A 22,981-nucleotide genomic window follows, 5' to 3' on the forward strand; every position below is an offset into this window, starting at 1 on the left:
ACTGCAGTGCACACCCGCCCCCCCTCTGAGCACGGCCTCCCCTAAAACACCTTAGAGAGACAAGAACCTGCTACCGGCATGAATACAGACATATTCAGAACTTGGAACACGGCGGTCTCTGAACTCCTGCGCCTTCGGGTGGGCATCCGTTGTCCGGTGTTTCCCAGGTGCATCCCATGGGTCACGCACTGCGGAGATGCCAAGGGAATAAGGGAGCCAGGTGTGGCCCTCTGTGAGCTCTCTGCCTGTAGGAGAGAAAAATTGATCTGTGGGAAAATTAAAATTGGCAGTCCCGAGGAATGGAAAAGTACAGAACTGATGCAGTGAGCACTCGCCCTTCAAGGGAAGGGTGATGTTTAAGGTGGAATGAGCGTGCCTGTGGGGAAGGCGCACCGTGTGCAAGAGCGAGAGCACGGGGTGCGCAGCCGTGCAGGGGCTGCAGAGCAGCCGGGGGAAGTGCGGCGCCGCCCGCGGGCTCCGCGCCCCTGCAGCTGTGCACAGGGGTTGCAGGCGGCTTACGGCCGCTGTGTGAGAACACAGTGGACAGTAGCAACATGCGCTTGCTTATTTACATATTACACATAATGCACATTGCGTGTTCATGTCAGCAACATATATTTGAGAAAAACAATGGCAGCTTCCGTAACACAGACACACCACTGAGGGAGAGCTGTGGTTTCACGTTAGGACCAGAACGGCCGAGCTCCCAGCTGCCTCTGCACATTGCACGCGTGGTTCTGGCTGAAGCCCTGGGAGAAGACCCAACCTCACGAGTCCCGTGGTTGGGTGAGGGGAGGCCCCGCTGTGGGAACTGCGTGGGGGGAGTCAGGACAGGCGGGCGGGGTGCACGAGGAAGCCTCTGCAGTCTCGGGCACGGGCGAGCAGCACAGGCCCGGTCACCTTCAGAGACGTGACTCAGAGCTGTGTGGATCTGGACACACTGGCGAGGAGTGGCTGCTCTGGACGGGGCTAGGGAGGGGCCGCAGCTTCTCTGGCCGCCGGCTCTCAGAGAGGAAGCCCGCTCCCGTGAGGCAGAGGAGCTCTGGTTTCCCAGGGCACCACAGGCACCAGGCAGAGCTTTGGCCTAGATTCGCCCTGACCACCTGCATCCAGCCAGCCCATGTGCAAGTGACAGCTCCTTCTCCCCAGCCCCATAAACGATCACAAGTGTGTGGCCAGGCAGCAGGACGGGGGAGGGAGGGGACCCATGGGCATCCCAGGAGGGCTGTGCCCTGTCTGCTGCTCCACGGGCCTGGTCCAGGTGCAGTGGCCACGAAGAAAATCACACCCCAGCCCCACGTCCAAGTAGCAGAGCATCTTTTGAGAGCCCTGAGTGAGACGGTTCCAGCTGCAGGCTGTGGACACCACGGTTACATTTCAGCAAGAAGGTTAGGAGTGTGTGTTTAGTCGGTGCTTGAATGTGTGCACCTTGACATGGGAAGTGTGTGTGTGTGATTTTTACCAGGAGATGGTACATTTTCCCAGTGTGCTTTAGTTTTAATGTCTGGGCTTCATGTGAAGATGGTTAGGACTTGGAATTAAGCACCATTACACCAGTTTCCGATGGTATTTTGAACAGAACACTGGATATTTTAATGTAGACATAGCAAGTATATATATATATGTATATATATATGCATGCATATTTGGCATAATACAAACATAGTGCATGTGTGAGGGGCACTTTGGGGACCTGTGCGGAGTCAGGGGTCACAGGAACACACTCAGTGCAGTAAGGTTCATGCAATCTACAGGGAACCCTGTAGCCAAGAGCGATGTGGGGGACTTCAGGAGCCAGGGAAATGGTGAGCCCAGAACCCCTGTCCTGGCCGACGCAAGTGAACCTGGGTTGAATTCAGCAGAGGAGGTGCCAGTGAGAAGACATGGCCACAGGGAGATGGTCAGCCCCCTAGGTGCTAGCCCCCCCGCCCCGCTCTAAAGTTGTTTCCCGATTCCCATGAGCGTGTTCCCCTCTGCGTGCGCCGGCTGCTGGTGGGGAGCCTGCGGCGGGGGCTGAGCAGGCGCCCTCTCTGCCATCAGCTGCACCGGCTGCCGTGGAGCTGAGCCACACAATAAGAAGCTTTCAGCAGCCAGCCCTGCGCCTGCCTTGTAATTAGGGCCTGATGGCTGTGTCGGCAGCAAATGAGAGAGGACGGCTTTGTTCTCCCTCCCCAGGCTGGGTGTGGGTTCCGGCTCTCGCCTGAATCCGACCCCGTCTGCACCGAGCCTTGATTGCTGGAGTGCAGGGACAGTCCCGGCAGATGGCGTTTGCCGGGAAGCACGCACCGCAGCTCCCGAGGGGACTGCCAGACTGCTAGCTGGGAAGCTCATCAAAGGCAGACTCGGGAAGTGCCTGTGTGGAGGTGCAGCCCACAGCCCCGGCAGAGCGTCTGCGTTTGTACAGGGGGCCGGCGCCACCCGTTTGCTCTCTGCCTGCCATTGTGGGTGTGGACCACTGGCTCAGGTCAGAGAGGCCGGGACGCAGTCGGGCCTTTCAAACCATCCTGGGCCAGTGTTTGGTGCCGCAGTTAGGATGCCACTGGGACACCCCCATCCCATATTGGACGGCCTGGGTTCAGGTCCTGGCCCCACGCTCCATTCCAGCTTCCTGCTAGTGTGCACCTGGAAGGCAGCAGGTGACAGCTCAAACAGATGAGTCCCTGTCCCCCACGTGGGAGACCTGCATGGAGTTCCTGGCTCCTGGCTTTGCGCTGGTTGTTTGCAGACATTTAGTAAGTGAACCAGGGCTGGGAACATCTCTGTCTCTGTGTCGTTTTGTCCCTCTGCCTTTCAAATAAATGAAAAAAAAAATGTTTGTCATAAAGTTCTTGTTCTGATTCAGAAGCAAATAAAAATAAATAAGGACTTCTCTTTAGGCTCCTATTCAGATGTTGTGTATATAGTTTTGCCTATGAAGTGCATAGTGTGATGTGTGTATAATGTGTATATTAGGATGTGTGATTTGGGGCCAGCACTGTGGTGTAGCTGGTTAAGTTTCCACCTGAAGTGCTGGCATCCCATATGGGCATGGGTTCGAGTCCCTGCTGCTCTACTTCTGATCTAGCTCCCTGCTAATGTGCCTTGGAAAGCAGCAGATGGTGGCCCAAGTCCTTGAGTTTCTGCCACCCACACGGGAGACCTGGATGAAGCTCCTGGCTCCTGGCTTCAGCCTGCCCAGCTGAAACCCTGGCTATTGCAGCCATTTGAGGAGTGAACCATTGGATGGAAGGCCTCTCTCTTTCTCTCTCTCTCTCTCTCTCTCTCTCTCTCTCACTGTCTTCCTCTCTCCCTCTCTCCCTCCTTCCCTCCCTCTCTCTCTCTCTCTCTCCCCGTCTCCCTCTCTCCCTCCCTCTCTCTGTCTCTCCCTCTGCTCCCCCCTTATATCTCTTTCAAATAAATTAAATCTTTAAAAAATAAAGACAACGCGATTGTCTTAAACCCCATTACACACAGTGTGGTGGAGCCCACAGTTTAATCCCCAGGGTCTGCAGGCGGAGCTGCTGGGAGCCTCGGCACTCCTCTGCTCCGACTCAGAGCTCACCCAGGGATGGGCCACGGAGGCCCGGGTTTGTCCACAGCCACAGGGAACAGGACCTGTGTCCAGATGCCTCAGCGGTGTCGTGGGGACCCACGCCCTGCCCACTGCTGTTGCAGATCCTAGGAAGTGTGCTTTCACTGGGTAACAGGTGTTCATTAAACGCAGTGCTCTGACTGCCGCTGCTGCTGTAACCCTGAGAGGTGCACTCAAGCCGCCATTTCCGCAGTCTCCCTTGCTGTTGACACAGGACCCTGCCCCCTGCTGGACAGACCTGGAGCCTGACGTGTGGGCGAGCCACCTCAGACCTCCCACTCAAGTGGTCTCTCCGTGTTTTCAACCAGAGAAAGAAATCGCAGTTAGGTGACAGTACCAACTGCTTGTTATTTCTTATTTTTAAAAATCTTTATATGTGCTTTCTCAAAATACTCATGCTTTTAACTGGTTTTATTATATATGTGAAATTCAGACTGAGTGTTTGCTTGAAGAGCAGAGTTAGAGACTGAGGGAAGGGAGGCAGAAAGACAAACAGATCTTCCATCCGCCAAATGTCTGCAATGACCAGGCTGCGTCTGAAGCCAGGAGTCTGGAACCCCACCTGGGTCTCCCACGCGGATGCAGGGCCAAGCACTTGGGCCATCACCACTGCCTCCCCAGATGCATTAGCAGGGGTCTGGTTGGGAAGAGAACAGCCACAGCTTGAACTGGCACCCCGCCAAAAGATGTCAGCGTTACAGACAGCCGCTCCAGCCCCTATGCCTCTACACCAGCGCTCACACGGGATTTGGAACCCAGTCCCAGCGCACTGCTTGTGCAGAGTTATCCATCAGGCAGTACTTGTGCAGAGTTGTCCAGCAGCGGGCGAGCGTGGCAGCGTGCACTCTCACCTTGCAGTGAGGGCTGAAGGCCCGTTCCTCATCTTCACCCTGAGAGCAGGGCGGCAGGGAGGACCTCGCACCAAGGGGAGGTGGCGGGCGGCAGATCCTCGGGGCCCTGCAGGGCACCCGACACCAGGAGGGCCTGTGAGCACCACCCCTGCACACCCCTGCTGCTGCTGCTGGACGCCTCACACCCCTGCCCGCACACCCGAGGGTGCGTCTTCCGACCTGGGCACTCAGCCTCAGTTAGAGTCTCCAGGGCAGGGCCATTTGCTTTCCTCAAGTGTGGCCTGGTCGGCCTGGCTGCTCCTCTCACCTCCCTGTCTCTCTGCCAGACTTCTCTGAAGGCTGCTTCCTCCTGCTCTTTCCTGTGAGAATCACCAGGGCTGGTGGTTGTTGTGGGGCTCAGTAATGCTTCATTTTCTGTTGGATTTGCCGGGGGGTGGATAGGAGATGGAAGCAACTCAGTTCTGCGGGGCCTGTCTCCTGACCTCCCCCAGGAATGGTTTCTGACCAGGGTGCTACAGAAGTCCAAGCTCTCGGCTAGCAGGATGTCCATGACAGAAAGGGGGGCTGTGTCGTGTAGGCGAAGACTGTGGCAGTAGGTGGGCCTTGGACAGAGAGCAAGGGGAGGATCCGGGATCCGTTTACCTTGCTGGAGACACCGATGTGAGCTTGTACTGCTACCTTGACAGCTTTCAGAATCAGAGTTCAGTGCAGTCTGTGCATTATGGATTTTTGATTCTGTGAGGTCTATGGGAAAGTCATATGAATTGTTAACAAGGGTAGAAGCCAGGACAAACGCCAGGGCCTTTGTTTACTGGAAGGAGTGGCAGGAAGCAGCAGTGGCGAGGTCCCCAGGACGTAAGTTCCCCCTGCTCATTGCTGGAGAGCCCATTTCCCTCGTGTACCTGTGAGGGCTGTGGTCGGGAGGAGCTAGAGCCTAAGGACAAGATGTGTTCACACAATTTTCACGTAAGCCTCACAGGACCCATCACGGCCTGTATTTGGTGTTGCACACATGAACCTGGCTCCCAGAGAGGATGCAGACTGTGACAACACAGCCCTGCCTCCCTCCAGGAAGGAACGGTGCGCTGTCCTCATGCGCAAGGCTGCCAGTCGTCTGGAAGGATTGGCTGCACACATGGCGATTCACTGTGCTGCCCATTTCTATATGGAGCTATGGGAATACAAGGAAGCGATGCGTCGATATCAAACTCTGTGTTAAAATGCACTAATGCCCACTCAGCCTCTCTCTGTTCACTGTTGTTATTTTTTAAAGGCCAGGCCTTTTAGAAGGAGGCACATGGGAGAACACACACGTGAGGTACTTTACATGCGTGAGATGTGTGAGGCACAGAACGGGGAGTTGGTGCGCACCCCCATAGCAGCTGTTGATGGGTTGTGGGGGCTGTGTGCATATGGCAGGCACTGGAGCTGTGCTGTTGCCATGAGCCCTCTGACAATCCTGAGATAGATGTAATTTCTAGCTTCGTTTGCCTTTCACAGATGACAATGGCCAGGCTCAGAGAGCTGGCCCAACTTAGCCAGAGCAGGGCAGGGCTTGTGCAGGGCCTGAGCTGCAGCTCCCTGACCTCGGGGTGGAAACCTCCAAGTCCCAGGTTGCAGTGAGGCCACAAGTCCGCTGTCCTGGATGGAAGCCCAGGGGAGGAATCAGCAGTTTCTCCCCACAGCTGACCCGCGTGCAGCCCCGTGCAGGGCGCGTGCAGAGCTGAGCCTGCCCCTGTGGTGCATGCAGCTTGGGCGGAGCCTGGGCTGTGCAGCCTGGTCCCGAGACAGGCAAGGTGGACGGTTTCTATTCTTAGAGTCACCTATGAAGCAAGGTTTAAATCTGGCTTCCCCATCACGTATTCTCGCCGCCAGGTTAAAATTCACATATTTGAAACGAGTCTTTGGATAAAGGTAGTGAGATGACAGCTGAGGTCTTTGAGCTGCTGCACCCTGGTTCCCTTCACAGTAGGCTGCAGCCCGGAAGGACATTCGTGAACTCGGGTCCTGGCTGGATTGCAAGGAAAAGCCCTGACCTGGCCGTGACCTTGCAGGGTGGTTCCAGGAGTTCCCTGTGAAGCTCTCGCTGGAGCTGTGGGAGCAGAGGCCTTTCCACTGCGCAGCCGCCACAGCCAGGAACACGCAGCAAGCCTGGGGGTAGCGAGCTGCTGGGAACACACTGCGCTTTCTGCCCTCACATGCTGCATGCCAAGGTGCAGACCTAGGCCCCTGCCCCATCTCCCATCCCCCTCTCTTCTGGGACCTGCTTCTTCCTGCAGCCTCTCTGTTCCCAAGCTCCCTGACATCTCTCCCCTGGCCTGCATCCCGCCAGACTCCCCGCCCTGTGTCTCCCCTCCACCCACAGCAGCCTGGCCCTGTCATTGCCCTGTGTGTAAACAGGGACAGTGGCCCCTGTCCTGGAGGATGAAGGGCAGCCTCGCCCTGGGATGACCGCCCCTGCATGGCCCAGTGCTGTGGCTGGGTGTGGACAGCCTCCCCAGACTTCCCTGCAGCTCAGCCCCAATGCCTGGGACCCCTGGGGGCTCTGCCACAGCGTTTTTCACCTGCCACAGGATGACCTCACACCTCTGCACAAGTCCAGCCTCCCAGTGGCCAAGGCTGGCGTCTGCTGAGCTGGGCTCCCCTGCTCGTGGATGGTGTGGGCAGGAAGCTGGAGATTCCCCACCCCCACCCCACCTAGATCTAAAGGGAGATACCCCAAAACGGAGCAGCTGTCTCTGCTTGCCCACCGAGTGCCCTGATAAACCCTGGCCCTCCCCGCTCCTGCTCCACGTCCGTGGCATCGCTACCCTCCGGCTTTCCTCCTCCTGGGAAGAGAGGCTGGGAATGGGACCGAGTGTGAGAGAGAGGGAGAGGGAGGGAGGGTGAAGGTGAGGGACCTGCCCATGCTCACACGTGCCTCAAGTGTGCAAAATGCACATAAAACGATGAGTGACCATGGACACTCGCTATCCTGAAAACCAGCTTCTTTCTGAAGACAGAGCCAAGGCCATCTCCCTAGAGCTGTCCCTGCTGCGCTCTGAGGGTCGGTGGGACCGTGAGCAGCAGCCCGTGGTGGAGGCCTGCACGCAGGAACCGTGGAGCATGGCTTGCCATGACTGTGACTCCCGTGGGAGAGAAGCAGAGTCTTGGGAGCAGCGCACACCTGAGCTTCAGCGCAGCATCTCAGGAACACAGGCGTCCCCTCACATCCACCAAAAGTACGCAGTATGTGTGGCAGAGAGCGTCCGAAATGCGGGGCGTCAGAGCGGACTGCTGGGGCTTCCCAGGGACTCTGTGGCCCTGGGGTCAGCTGAGCTGAGGCATACTCAAGTCTTTCTGCAGCCATGGCCCTTGGCCATCATCCATTCACATTTATTCTAAGAGGGGCTGTGGCTGAAGTTTTGATTTCCACCCAAGGGTCCCTGTAATTCTTTTAGATTTTTTTAATTTATTTGAAAGAGTTACAAAGAGAGAGGGACACACACACACTCAGAGAGAGAGAGAGAGAGATTCATAGAGAGAGACACATTCACAAAGAGAGAGACACACACATTCACACACACACACACAAGGAGGGAGAGAGAGAGAGGGAGGGAGGCTGACTGACTTTAACTTTCTACCCCCTGGTTCACTTCCCAAATGGCTGCAACAACGCCCAGGACTGGACCAGCCTGCAGCCAGGAGTCAGGAGCTCCATCTGGGTCTCCCATGTGGGTGTTGGGGCCCAAGTACCTGGGCCATCTTCTGCCACTTTCCCAGGCATCAGGGAGCTGGACTGGAAGTGGGAGAACAGGGACTTGAACGCACACTCTGATCAGGGATGCTGCCGTTGCAAGCAACAGCTCTACCCACTGGGCCACAACACCAGCCCCTCCCTACAAATTCTGTGAAGTTCAGGAAGCAATTAACCAATCTTGCCCATGAAGTTGCTATCTGGGCAACAACAGAGCGGTAAACACACTCGTGTGTGCACACCCACCACACAGCATCCATGTAAGCAGGTGCACACACTCCTTCATACACACACCCCTCCCACCTGTACCAGCACTCACCACCAAGACACCCCAAGTGACTGGGAGAGGCTTGTGCTCTCTTCTCACCTTTCCTGATGCAGGCTGTTGTTTTCTCCAAAAATTAGCTCATAGTTTCCAGTAGAGTGGTAAGTACTTACAGGTATGCATGATGTGCTTAGTCTGTGGTGGAACCATGCGGAATTCAGTCTGATAATGCCTTCTGCATTGTCAGGGGACTCACAGATGACATTGTCATTGCTATCGCTGAACTCACTCATCCGCAGATGCCTTCTCCCCCGGCCTCTGGTGACACAGGTGACTGGACACAACCCCTGTGCTCTGCCTTGGCATCTGTGATGACAGCAGCAGCACCAGCATAATCAAGTGCGCTGAAGAGCAGCTATGTGCTGTGGTGGGAACACTGCCTGTGCCATGACCGTGACCACAGGGCAGGTGGCTACAGGGTGACCATGTTCATGATCAGGGGCTAACAGCCTCTTGCTGAGAGCTGGGGCAGCCTGGGGAATTTCCGCCTATGCAAACAGCAGGATTTGATGGGAAAGTTGAACAGTCTCTGAGATGAGCAGAGAGGAAGGGATGGTGTGGACCAAAAGCAGGTCAGATGCCTAAACTCAGAGTCACTCTGAGCAGCAGTGAGACTTCAGAATTCAGGGGTACAGCTCTCCTCTTACAAGCCTTCCTCTGCTCTCTGGACTTCATCCTCCTCTCCTGTAAAATGGGCATCCTTCTACCTACCCCAGGTTTGTGTGTGAAGCCACTTTCAACTTTAAATTGAGCATATGTGTGAAGATTTGCCATGATGGTAACACCATGATGCACAATGTAACAGCAATCATGCATGTGTAAGGCATGATATCCTGAAAAAGTTAAAATTGAGTTGTTATACATCTGAGGCCATTTTCAGCTTTAAATTCTGAAACATGTATAAGATGTTGTCATGATGAGAACAATCATGAATCATTTGTGAGATGTCATGACAACTTTGATACACATGAGGTGTCATAACAATCATACATGTGTGAGGTGTTGTCATGACAAACAACCATGATATATGTGTGAAGTGTTGTCACAATAACCATAATATATGTGTTGGGTATTATGCAGCAACCATGTTATACGTGTGAGCTGTCGTCATGACAACCATGATATATGCATGAAGTGTTATGATAGAAAACACGCTACATGTGTGAGATGCCATGATGATAACCATGCTGCACATGGGAAGTGTCACCGTGTTGTCATGGTAATGACAATCGTGATACATGTGTGAGCTGTTCTGATAACAACAGCCCTGGTACACTTGTGAGGTGTTCTGATGAAAACCATAATACATGTGTGAGGTGTTGTCATGGTAACAAGCATGCTATATGTGTGAAATATTATGATAGCAACCATGGTACATGTGTGAGATGTCATGATCATAACAACCATGGTGCACATATAGGCATGACAAATAGAAGTGATATTTTTGGGGATTCTTCTCACAGGTTGGGAAGGCAGGAGTGGGCTGAAGGAGGAAGGGCAGGAAGGGATCTCTGTGCTGAGACCATTAGGGTCTGGACCAAGCCAGTTCTGAGGAAAGACAGGAAGCCTCTGGCTGGAATCCCTGCTGTGGGTGGCTCTCGGGAACTCCTCTTCAGCAGCAGTGCCGCTGAGCCAGAGGCTAGGGACAGAGGAGCCCACTCAGGGCCAGATAGCTGGCCTATAGCTGCTGGCTAGGGGTGTGTAGTGAAGATTTCTCCCCAGTACCTGAGCATCATACACCCAGGGCTACCAGACCAAACATTGCCTGTGGGATGGAATTACGGATCCCCAAGTGCTGTCTTTGGCTAACACTAGCCCCTGTGCTTGACCTGTCCCTGTGCTCTGGAGACTAAAGCTTGGATCATCAAGAGAGTTAACTGCAATTACTTCTTACATTCCTCTTTCTACACACACAGAGAAGAGGGGGTGGAGAAAGCACACCGGAAACCTCGCCCTGGGCTTCCCTCTGTAATGTTCCTGGCACGCCTGGTTACACACCCATCAAGACGGCTTCAGCTCCAACACTCGCTGATCCCAGCAGCCACACGTCCCCACCACCTACCACATGTTCATTCTTGGGACTGTGCCTCAGGTGACACTCTCTACTTGAGTGTCCACAGGCCTGCAGCTTCCCAAACTTCCATTACTGGGAGTAGAGCCAGAGGTCCATGCACACAGCCCCCATGTGCCGCCCAGGCTGGGAGGGAGCATGGGCAGAGGTGGCGCTGTGCTGTGACACAACACTGATCGCTGTTTCAAGTGCCTCCATTTCTAATTGCCATTCTTAAACTAGAAGAACTTTTTTAATGAGCTAGAATGATCCAATTGGACCTAAATATAATTTATCCTTAACGTAATTTGTTAGTGTGTAACCAGTCAGCAAGTCCCAAGACCCACATAAACTACAATGTGAAGCAGTGGATGGGAGTCGGAGGTGGAGACGGAAGTTCAAATTTCTTAAATTTGTGACTTTGGAAGTATAAATTTTTAATCTAAATCTTGATTGGTCTTTACACTAATTCACACATACGTTTAAAAATAGTTACACATCTAAAATTTACCTTATTTTTCAGTTTGTTACATAAGTGTTACATGGATTTCTCCTGACATTGTTTGAAACAACTAGAAAATTTTAAGGTAAATAATGAAAGTCCTTCTTAATCATCAGTCTTACTTCTTTATCCAAAAATAATCCAAGAGCTGTGGGGCTGGTGTCCTAAGCATCGCAGTGTGGAGTCAGGCATGGACACGTGACGCTGCGAGAGGGACTGCCAGGTCCTCCTTGTGCGTGGTGCATGGATGGGGCTTCCCTGTGCAGGCTCTGCACAGCTCTACCCCCACTTTTCTGTCTGCTCCTGATGACCTTGCTTTGTCACCACACACGGACCAATACCAGATCCTTACTGATCAATCTCTCCACCATGGACGATACTTGATTGCACATAACAGTGCACTGGGAAGTCTCATACATCCATCTGCACACACGTGTGAGGCAGACAACATGGACTATGACAAAAACTGGAATTACTGGGTGTCGATTCCCAGCTGAAGTCCTCATCCACACTGCCAGGTTCCAGACAAGGGAGCTCCATTCACTGTGCACGAAAGCAGCAGAGCCCTGTCTGCCAGTCTGTCACCGCACCCAGGGCAGAGAACCACACCAGCCCCAGACCAGAGAGAGTTCCTTCCCAGGGTCAGTGCAATGGCGGCATCAGAGGCAGGCCCAAGCTTATGGCCCCTCCAGGCACAGGGTAGAGGACTCAGGCCTTGTCTTCACCTTTGGGCAGCTCACTACAGCCCACGTTCACGGCTGTTCGTCCACGTTGCTAATTAACAGGCTGGAATCTGCTTACAAATAAATTTATATTCTGAATGTTGATAAACTGTGAGAAACACAGAAATTGGTCAATTCAAGCATGGGAAGTAGGCGTGAACCTCTTAATTGCAGATACATCCCAGCACCCCAAATACCGTCACCGCAGATATGAAATTGGTGGACCTTAGAACCCACGCAGGAGGTGTGAAGCTGCACACATGGAAAGGGCGATTTAACTTTCAACCATTCCCCTGCTTTCCTGTTCTCCTTAGGATGACCGCTTCGAGTTGTTTGATACACATTTCTCCTCCTCATTTATACTGTCATGTTTCTGCAAATGACCATTATCTCCGTCCTCTGAGAAGAGGACGTGGCAGGTTCTACATGTCCTCGGCACCCGGAAGCGGAGTCACCGCTCGCGAGCACATCCCGAGGCGAAGAGTGTGTGCCAGGGGTGGCTTCCTTGGCGCCGATGGGAACGCAGCCCTTCCTGGGGTCGGGGGGAGCTCGTGCAGGTAGCACAGGGCACGCGGTGTGTTCCTGCCGGCCAGTCCCGGGCAGCCAGCCCCCCTGCACCCAGGCAACAGGAAGGGGCGAGCAGAGGTGCCGCGCCCGCCACGGCCAGGGCTGCGGGGCGCTGCTGGGATCCCGTCGGACCTCGCAGCCCACGGGGCTCGCGAAGGGCCGTCTTCCGGTCCACAGCCTCGCAGCAGGTCCTCCGTGCGGGAGTCCCGGGTTCGACCCCCGGGTCCCTCTGGGAGCTGTTCACTGAGACAGGTGCCCCCGCTCTCGGCACAGGGCCCTCAGGCTCCTACTGCCCAGCGTTCTCAGTCTGAGCAGCGCCAGCACTGCACGTCTGACATCCTACGCGAGACCGCTGGGGAGGACACCAACGAGGGGAGCAGCCCCTTGCCCCTGGAAGCCGCACCGCATTTGCCCTAAGAGGCAGCGGTGAACGCCAATGCAAGGCCCGCCCCGCCGGGAAGGCGCTCAGAGCCCCGGGGCCTCGGGCGCAGGCGTCCTTCTGCCACGGGCGGCCGTGCCCAGCCTCAGTGGCAGCGGCGGCCGACGCTCCCAGCAGCCCAGGGCCCGGGAAAGGGCCGCTTCAGGGGTCAGGCGGGGACGCAGGCGGCTCACCAGCCCTGGCCGCCACACAGCGACGGAAAGAACAACTATGTTCAATCCCCGCCATTGTTCAGAATCAGCAACACCAGGTTCACACGCCGCCCGCCTGAGGACAACCGCAGACAGCGCGGCCGCGGGCCAGAAGGCGAAACAGGACGCTCTGCGAGCTAGCGGCGCGCGCACCCTCTTCGGAGTCTGCGCGGAATGGCGGCGGGGACCGGAGGAAGAATTTGCGCACGCGGTCCCGTGAGGCCTCGCGAGGCTTCACCTGCGCATGCGGGCCCTCCTGGGTCTCATGAGGCCTCGCGAGGCTGCATGTGCGCACGCGGGTCCACCGCGGTCCCATGATTCCTCGCGAGGACTCACCTGCGCAGGTGGGCCTTCCGTGGTCTCGTGATGTCTCGCGAGGACTCACCTGCGCACGTGGGCTTTCCGTGGTCTCGTGATGTCTCGCGAGGACTCACCTGCGCACGTGGGTGCTCCTCGGTACCACGAGGACTCAGGCGCTGGACTCCATCACGGGGGTGTGCACGAGGAGACGTCGCCGCCGGTTGCGCGCGCCCTCCGAGACAGGGGGTCCCCGGGGGTGCGCTGACGGGAATGGGGCGTCAGCCTTGGCCGCCTGGCACGTGGGTGCGGATCAGGTGTGTGGACGAGAGCGCGGGCGTCGTGCGCTTGTGTGGGGCGCTGTGGAAGTCCACGTTGTCCTTTGTATTGAGAGCTGGGTGTACTTGAGGTGCTGTGACGTAACCCCAGACCGATGGGTCTAGACGCCGACCCGGAACAGCTCCCGTGGAAACGCCCACGCTGCGCTTTTACTGAGAGGCTTCGCGGCCGTGCAGGAGCCGCTGGGTTTCCTTGGCTGTGGAAACCGCCATCGTGGGCGGTTCCGGGGCTCCCTGGCCAAGCCCTGAGGTGATGAGGAGGGGGCGACAGGAACGGGGCTTTGGTGTTTGCTTTTAATTGTGAAAAATGTGGGTTAGGGTCACCCGCGCAGACCCGTGAGGCGGCCACGCCAGGCCGCGGCCTCCGCCTGCCTCTTGCCTCCGTTGGGAACCCGCGGGCTTCTCTGCGCCTGCGCCCTGCGCCCTCCGCCTGTGGGGCTCCCGCTGCGAATCCTTTCTTCACAGGCGAGAGGCCGGCTCTGCGTCTTGGAGGGGATTTAGGGCAGCCGGCGGGCGCGCCCCTGAGGGTCTTCTGGCTGACACACTTCACTGCCCGGAGCCTCTAATGAGGCCTCAGAATGGAGGCTTGCGCCGGGAACAATAGCTCCCACAAGGCACCTGGCTCTTCCCGGCGCATGCTGGTCTTAGCACTTTGAAGTAACACGAACACTGCCCAATAGAAGTCAGGTTTTTTTTTTGTTTTGTTTTTTTTGACAGGCTGAGTGGACAGTGAGAGACAGAAAGGTCTTCCTTTGCCGTTGCTTCACCCTCCAATGGCCGCCGCGGCCGGCGCGTTGCGCTGATCGAAAGCCAGGAGCCAGGTGCTTTTCCTGGTCTCCCATGGGGTGCAGGGCCCAAGCACTTGGGCCATCCTCCACTGCACTCCCGGGCCACAGCAGAGAGCTGGCCTGGAAGAGGGGCAACCGGGACAGAATCTGGCGCCCTACTGGGACTAGAACCCGGTGTGCCAGCGCCCCAGGCGGAGGATTAGCCTAGTGAGCTGCGGTGTGGCCAGAAGTCAGTTCTTAATACTTAGACAGTCTTGCAGCAAAGCTTGACGTGAACTTGAATTCTACGTTTCCGTGAAGGAAGATGATTTCTGTTGTTGTTCTACTAAAATAAAATTGAGCTGACGGTTGAAAGTGCCCTTGTCCTTAGGTTATATTTTGTTATGAATGAAATCACGTGACTTCAGAAAAATAAACAACTAAAATATTTCTTACTTCCTGAGTTGTTCCTGCATCCCATCAAAGTGTTGAAGAAAGCAACATTTTAATAAACCGGCTGGTCACTGCCCAGGATAAATATTAAGTGTGCCTGGTTGTGCCTTCAAACCTAGATGCACATTTAAGATTATTAAATGTCTTAAGCTTCAAGTTAAATGACAGCAGTTTCTTCTCGGCAAGGAGGTTTCCCGCCCAGGTTCTGAGTAAAATCGGCACATCTTCCTGTGCAGCACCTGTCTTTGAACATAGCATTGTTGGTGCCGCCGCGATGCCAGGGGGAGCCTGTCAGTCATGCATGTCTTCTGTCCATACTCTCTTTCAGAAAATGAACTCCAAGGAGAGCTGGTGAGCTCCTGGATCCCTGGTGCACGGAGGGAGCAGCGGCGGGTCTGGGGAACAGCCCGGAGGCGGCGGATGAGCTCAGGTACACCTGCCTCCAGGACACCTGGGGTTGGACCCAGTGGCTCGCCCTTGCTGTGTGATTGCTGCCCTGAGTAACTGCTGTCGTGCCAGCTCCTGGTGGTTCCTGGCCCCAGGAAGCAGCAAGTTCTCCAGACGGACATTCCTGCTGAAAGCAGACATTTGCAGTGAGATTGGGCGAAGTGGATATTGCTCTCGCTACTAAGATTATATGGGTGGGAGGGCAGTGTGCGCCCACGGGTGCTTGTGGGGAGCCGTTGGAATGCCAGTGGTGGGGCGGTAGCCCCAGGGCCCTTAAGGGAGGCACCTCCCTGTGGTCATCACACTCTTGCACCAGAGGCAATGTGTTGGCGGTTTAAGAATTCTGGTTTCGAGGGCGAGGCTGAGCGAGCACTGGCACCCACCGCGTGGTCGCTGTCTAGAGCTGGAGGCTGACTGGACTGTGATGCTGCTGAAACCCAAGATCTTGTGAAGCTCAGCTCTGAGCGTGGGCAGGAGACGGGCTCCAGGAGCTCGGTGTCCCCGTTGCATGTCCACGTGCAGGAGCGCCCCATGCGCACCTCCCCCTGCTGGAGAGAAGCAGGCCGTGCTAGAGGGACTGCGGTGGCCGGGATCCTCTGTGGGGGGACCACATGTGTTAAGGTTCACCTTGCGATGGCAGCTTATTTGTTTACTGACTTTCCCGTTTGCCTGTCTGATGGTGAAACTGCTCACCACGCCATGGGAAGTAGGGGCTGGGATTGCCGCCCATGTGCTGTGGCCTTGTGGGTGCCGCATTCCTAAGGAGCTCTGTGAATGACTGTCATAGGTCACGGTTGTTCTCGTTATTTTCTCACGTACACCCAGTAACTTTCCCTGAAGAAACACACCGTACTCGTTGGCCAGGATTATGCTCAGTCCTACATCTCCCTGGGGGTCAAAGAAGACCCTATTTACCTTGTGTGTTGGTTCACACTTGGCTCTAAAGTCTGCTCAGGGTTTGGAGAGGCAGGGGCTTTGCATGGTCTTGCCTCACGGAGTTTCCAGTACATGGGTGTCCACTGGCACTTCATGTGGATCTAGTTTCTGAAGCAGCTGTGTCGAATCGGCGTTTCCGGCATCCAAGTATGCGTCTGCATTAGGTGAAGATGATCAGTGTGGGTAAATGAGAAGCATCTAATGTGAGCTCACTGCTGACTGAACTGACCAGTGACACAGCCGTGGACGCTCTCAGTCTTGGCGCTGCGCAGGCTTCTCAGCCGACATTCTGGCAGACCAGGTTGCTCTTGTTCAAGGCGGAGGAGGATCTGAAGGTTCTAGCAGGACCCCCTCTCTGCCCGTGTGAAGCTCTTGACCAGTCGTGCACCCCCACCCTGTCAGGGCCACTGTGGCAGGGGCTGGGCGTGAGAGGATCGCCAGGGCTGCAGTCAGTTAGCACAGCGAGATGCAGGGCAGGCCCACACCTGCACGGCCGTTGCCTTCCATCTTCTCGCCACCAGGTGAGCTCCCCACTGGGGCTTTGGCAGCCGGAAGTGAAGGTCCACACCAGGCGGCCACACAGAGGGCAGAGGCTCCAGTCTCCACTCCTGATTCTGGAACTCTCCTTGCCTTCTCCCATGCTTTGAAGGTTGGTACTTGACCCCCAGAGGGTAACCAGTGTGTGTCTGGCAGGAGTACATAACCCACAGGTGATGAAGTCAGATGCTGTGAATGAGTTCACGTGGGAGTGCACTGCTGTCTCAGCAGGGACTGGTGCCATGGCCCTGACGACCAGAGACAATGCAGTCAGCCCACGGCCATTGGGAAATCTGCGCTGTTGCAGCGGTAAGGGCAGGCACTATCCCCACTGCCACCATTGTTGTGTGAAGCAAACCCCAGACAACAGTGAGAACATGGTGTGTTCCGATGACGCTTTATTCACACGATCAGCAAGAGCATCTGGTGCGGACCTGAGTCTGTCAACCTAAGGTAAAGACCTGTGTTCACGCTTCATCTCCACCGTCACTTCTGGAAGGGGTCGTATAACTCGCTGTACTTTCAAAGTTCAGTACCTTCAAACCACCCAGGAGAGCCCAAGGTAGTTCTCAGACACAGTGCTCGGCACACAGCATTTTATTGAACATTGGCATATCGGCTTAGACAGAAGCTGCAGAAAGCCTTCCAGAGTAGAGAAAATCCCCAGGCCCTTCTCCCTGGAGCCGCCTCAGCGTCCACCCCCCTTGCTTGCTCAGCCTCTGTGGCCTGCGTGAGGCCAGCCTCCTGCACCTTTGCTCAACAGTCCCCGCAGATTTGAGGGCACCTGTTTTCTTGAGGGATCTGGTTTTCCTCTTATGGGAACAAGTAAAGGGAGGGATGTTACTGCATATAAATAAAATAATTGTTTTTAAAATGACAGTGTATCATTAAGTGTAGTGTTCCAAATTCTGTTAGGCAACGTATTCTTGAGTCAATTGCTGCATTCTAGGCACTATGGATGCCAAAAAGGAATGAAAAGTCTGCCAAGAAGCTCTTCGGGGTGGGTCACTTACTGGGAGCAAAATTACACCAAACAAATGTGAAATATAAAACACATGGATAGCTAACCACACTGCAGAAAGCGCTGTGACAGCAGTGTTTGCAATGGTGCAAAGCACAAAGTGTTCAGGGGTGAGAGAACACAGTGCCCTGGGAAACAGGGAGGGTCATAGGTCACAGAGAGTCCCCCTGAGGCAGACGCAGGCTCAGGGGTGCTGGCAAGCAGAGGGCCCTTGGGTACTGGTGGAAGGCAGTGGGTAGGGCTGCTGCTGAGTGTAGCTTTAGTTCTCCAGTCAGAGGGTCAGGGATGAGTTCAAGCAAGGAAGAGAGGGGCAGGTTTTCCTCTTGCAAAGGCTGGTGAGACTTGGACTGGAGGAGACCAAGCTGAAGGGTGGAAGAAACGCTGGGGAGAGAGCAGGGGAAGCCACCGGGGTCTCAACAGGGCCAGGAATGTGTGAGATGCAGGAGGGGAGGGAACTGCACAGGCCTCGGGCACAGTGTGGGGAGCCAGGCAGGGGCACTGGGGCCGCAGCCCTGCCTCACAACAGTACAAAGCTGCTGTGTGTGTCTGCAACCTGTGGGAGCCTCAGCTCCTTCACTCTCTCTGTTTGTGGGGGCAGGGGTGGATTTCTACACTGAAGGCTCGTGGAGGACCCCACACAGCCATGCACAGGAGAGAGACTGCTCCAGATATTTTTTTATAAAGATGTATTTATTTTATTTGAAAGGTGGAGTTAGGGAGTCAGTCTTCATCAATGGTTGACCACCCAGTGGCTGGAGCTGGGTCAGACTAGAGCCAGGAGCTTCTTCCAGGTCTCCCAAGCCCTTGGGCCCTTTGTTGCTGCTTTGTCAGGCCACGAGCAAGGAGCTGGATCAGAAGTGGAACAGCCAGGAATCAAACTGGTGCCCATATTGGATACTGAAATCGCAGGAAGTGGCTTAACCTTCTATACCACAGTGCCAGCCCCTGGCTCAAGCTCTCTAAACTGCCATCATCTTCCTTGTTACTCACAGGGAACCAAGACAGCTTGCTCGGCTGCAGAAGACCGAGGCAGCAGCTCTCTGGCCGGCATCTGGCTCGTGCTTTATGCTGCTCTGGTCAGAGGGCCCCCCCCTTGCCGTGCAGCTGTGCAGAGACCAACTGGCACTCCATGCCCGCTGCAGAGGTTTAAGGATGTTGTGTTAACAAAATCCTAAGAGTCAGAAGAGAAGTAAGACAGAATGCTCCTGTGCACATGAATATTTGTTTGTATTTGCATAAAAACTCCAGAAGAACAGATAAGAAGCTGATCAAAATGTCTGCTTGTGACAGCAAAGTGGCAGGATTGAAAGAAAAATATCACTGTTTTTCTTTATTTATGCATTTGGTTTTATTTTTTTGAATAATGTAAAGCTATTTCTTGTTGAAAAAATTTGAAGTTTAAAAGAAATGTAAAAGAGGGTTTTCAAATAAGTTGACTGACTTGTCCTCACAGGCCCTGGGTGTCAGGTAGGAAAGGCACCCAGATTCCGGAACTAAGTATCATTACCAAGGTCAGCCCCCTCCTGTCTGCAGGGTCCCATCTCATGTTGATTATTGACTGAAGTGATAAGAATCAGAGGGAGAGCTAGTGGTGGGAGGGAGGCCTGGAGCCTGCTGTTCCCCAGCCTTTGCTCTTCAGGGAGCATAGTCTGAGCCTCAGCCCTACTGGTTCCTCCATTTGCATTGGGGAAAGAAGGGAGGAGCCAGGAAGGGGGTGCGGGGGAGGGGCAGAAGAGCAATGGAAGGGAGGAGAGCTTCTCTCACCAGGATCCCTAGGCAGCACCAGGCAGGCAGTGAGTGTCACTGCCTTCTCAAGTTTTGACTTTCTCACGACTCATGCATGTGCTCTGTAAGATTCTTAGCTTAACACTTGCTTTACAAAATGTAAATATGAAATGAGAGATTGCATCATTATCTTTTCATTCATTCAATAATAGAGTTGTAATTTTAAGATCAGATTCCCCAAATTATTTAGGTAAAGTATTTCCTAGTATTTGTATAACGTTCAAGAAATAGCTATGATCTGACAGAAATGGAGAAAAAGCACAGGAGAGAAGAAACTCTTCAGAACAGTAAAGAGAAAAATAATTTTATATCTGAGTTGCTTTGTATGGTGAAGCACCACAAAAGTGTGTAGCAGCTGGGGAGATTTGGTGGGAACTGCCTAAGCCCTGGTATGATTGCAACAAGGTGGCTTTCCCACCAGTTACAGTCACTCACAGGTGCAATGAAGCATTTACATGTGTGCTGCCATGATGCCTGTGGTCTACTCTTACAATTCAGAAAAACGCGAGTGTGTGGTACCCTTATGTAAGTTTGCATGTGTGAGAATGTGTGCAGTGCATTGTGTGTGGTGTGCACTTGTATGTGTGTAATACTTACATGATATACATGTGTGAGCATGCAACATATACAGTTCAGTCCACAAAGTCACAAAGTAGAGAACAGAACTCCAAATGCTGTTTCTGTTGAGGTGAGCTCTCCTGTGCGGGATGGGATGGTTTGAGCTCCCCACTCCTAACCCCTGGGGAGAGCTGCCTCCCCCCTCTCAAACGCGCTGTCTGCCCCTCTCTGCACTTGAGCCTGCTCTCCTCCATCTTGCATTTCTTATTCACCCTCCAGTTAATTAAAATAAGCCAGATTCCAGCAGGATGCTCGGTCCGATCATTTGCATGCGAGCAAATGCGACTCCATAGGCAAGGGGCAAAGGAAAGCCCTGGCAGTGAGAAGCAGAGGGGCAGTCTGCGAAACCCCGGCAGTCATCCGGCAGTAGTGAGTCTTTCTTGCAAAGGCTCTGAAAGCACCATACAAAAATCAAGCTGGTATGGATATTGTGTTTCTCCTAATTCATTCCCACACAGAAAATGAAAGCAATAGTCAGCCACGTGGTAGCTACTGGTGGGAGACCTTGTTCTAGGTCTTGGTTACAGAAGAGGAACTAGCATTGACATGACCTGAGACCTGGGAGTCAGGAGTTTGGGAGACTTGGCAGCTTGGATCCACACAGGTTAACTGGGAAGGCAGCAAACAGGCGCTGCCACCAGGGCATCATCACACACTTGTGCAGCCGCCTGCACTCAGACGCCCAACTCCTGGGCAAGGCAGTTGCAGTCAGATGGTATAGACAGATGAGCTTCAGATTCAAGGCAGCACACAGCACAGACTGTGCAGGAAGTGACAACCCTGGAAGGAGAACACTGAAGAGATCTGGAAGGCAGAAGCTCAGGGAGGGAGTGAGAAACCACATGGATCAGTTCTGTGAAGAATGACAGCCAAGCCTGCGGACCTCACGGGCCTGGACTCTCAGCAGCAGCGCCCCGTCACTAGAGTAAGGGAATTGGGGGTGTGCATTTTGTGCATCATCAAGATGCCCCTTGGGATCCCCTGTTGCAAGGCCTGGTTCAAGTCCTGACTGTGCTTCTGATCCAGCTGGCTAATGCAGACCTGGGAGAAGGCAGGTGATGGGTGAGAAGCTTGTGTCCCTGCCACCCAGATAGGAAACCTGGATGGAGTGCCTGGTGTATGATCCAGGCCTGGACTGGCCACAGCTCTTCTGGGCATCTGGATAATAAAGCAACTGCCGCAAGAACTCTTAACTCTCTCTCTCTCTCTCTCTGCATTTCAGGCTAATAAAAATGCATGGAAATTTGAAAATAATATACTAATTAAATAAACTTACCAAGAAGGGCCAAATTATGTTCACTATTTTTTGTTCAAATCCAAATGAAAATTTTGTTTGTATAAAATGAATGCATATTTTTAATTACAAAACTGCAAGAGATCTTAAAGCAATTGCACCAAAATAAACTTATCTTTTATTTACATTAAAATTTTTTTATTTATATAAAGGGAACATATTTCTTTCATTTCATATATGGAGTGTTAGGAGCATAATGGCTTCCCACCCTCTACTTCCTCCCTCCCTCATTCCCCCTCCCTCTCCTTTGCTTTATTATTTTCCTTTTAATTTTTACAATGATGTACGTTCAATTTACTTTATAATCACAAGCTTAACCATCCGCTAAATAAGAAATTCAACAAGTAGTAAATAGAAAAACCACTGTTCCTCAGGAATATAGATATGGACCATAAACAATAATCAAATCTCAAAGTGTCAATTTTGGTCATGTATATTGCATTTTTATACAGTGTACATTAGTTACCACAAATCAGGGAAACCCGATATTTGTCTTTTTGGGCTTGCATTATTTCAGTAAGCATAATGGTCTCCAGTCACATCCATTTTGTTGGGAAATAACAGGATTCCATTCTTTTTGTATGGCTGAGTAGTATTCCATCATGTGTATATACCCCGTTTTCTTTATCCAGTCATCAGTTGATAGACATTGGGGTTGATTCCATGTCTTAGCTATGGTGAATTGAGCTGCAAGGAATATAGGGGCACAGACAACACTTTCAAATGCTGATTTCATTTTCTTTCAGTAAATTCCCAGGAGCAAGAATGGCTGGGTCATATGGGAGATCTATTTTTAGATTTTTGAAGAATCTCCATACTATCTTTCATAATGGTTGTACAGTTTTCATTCTCACCAGCAGTATATTAGGGTACCTTTTTCTCCACATCTTTACCAGCAATTATTATTTTTTGATTTTTGGATAATAGCCATTCTAACTGGGTGGTGAGGTGAAACCTCATTGTGGTTTTTATTTGCGTTGCCCTGATGGCTAGTGATCCTGAGCATCTTTGCGTGTATGTTGGCCATTTGAATTTCATCCTTTGAAAAATTCATGTCCTTTGCCCATTTCTCAAATGGATTGTTTCGTTGTTGTTGAGTTTCCTGAGCTCCTTATATATCCTGGATATCAGTTCTTTATCAGTTGTGCAGTTAGCAGTGTATTTTCTACCATTCTGTTGGTTGCATCTTCACTTTATTTTTCCTCTGCTGTGCAGAAGCTTCTTAGCTTAATGCAATTGCTTTTGTATATTTTTTTAAAGATTATTTGTGTGAAAGACAGAGTTACAGAGAGGCAGATGCAAAGAGAGAGAGAGAGAGAGAGAGAGACAGAGAGAGAGAGACAGAGAGAGAGATGTCCATCTTCCATCTGCTGGTTCATTCCCCAAATGGCTTCAGTGGCCAGAGCTGAACTAATCTGAAGCCAGGAGCCAGGAGCTTCTTCCTGGTCTCCCACATGAGTGCAAGGGACCAAGGGATTGGGCCATCTTCTATTGCTTTCCCAGGCCATAGCAGAGAGCTGGATTGGAAATGGAG

At 53.1% G+C, this 22,981-nt stretch overlaps 1 protein-coding gene across 22 annotated transcripts in view; it reads left to right on the top strand.

Moving 5' to 3' along the window:
• The window catches only part of MYT1L (myelin transcription factor 1 like), a 440,164-nt gene that overhangs the window by 106,224 nt on the left and 310,959 nt on the right, over positions 1–22,981 (top strand). For all 22 annotated transcript variants that reach the window (XR_011386785.1, XR_011386786.1, XM_051838143.2 and 19 more), the window contains one exon: positions 15,138–15,239. The gene's annotated coding sequence lies outside the window, so the exon portion shown is untranslated. The remainder of the gene's footprint in view (positions 1–15,137; positions 15,240–22,981) is intronic.

This window comes from Oryctolagus cuniculus, chromosome 2 (assembly GCF_964237555.1).
Source record: "Oryctolagus cuniculus chromosome 2, mOryCun1.1, whole genome shotgun sequence".
Taxonomy (NCBI): domain Eukaryota; kingdom Metazoa; phylum Chordata; class Mammalia; order Lagomorpha; family Leporidae; genus Oryctolagus; species Oryctolagus cuniculus.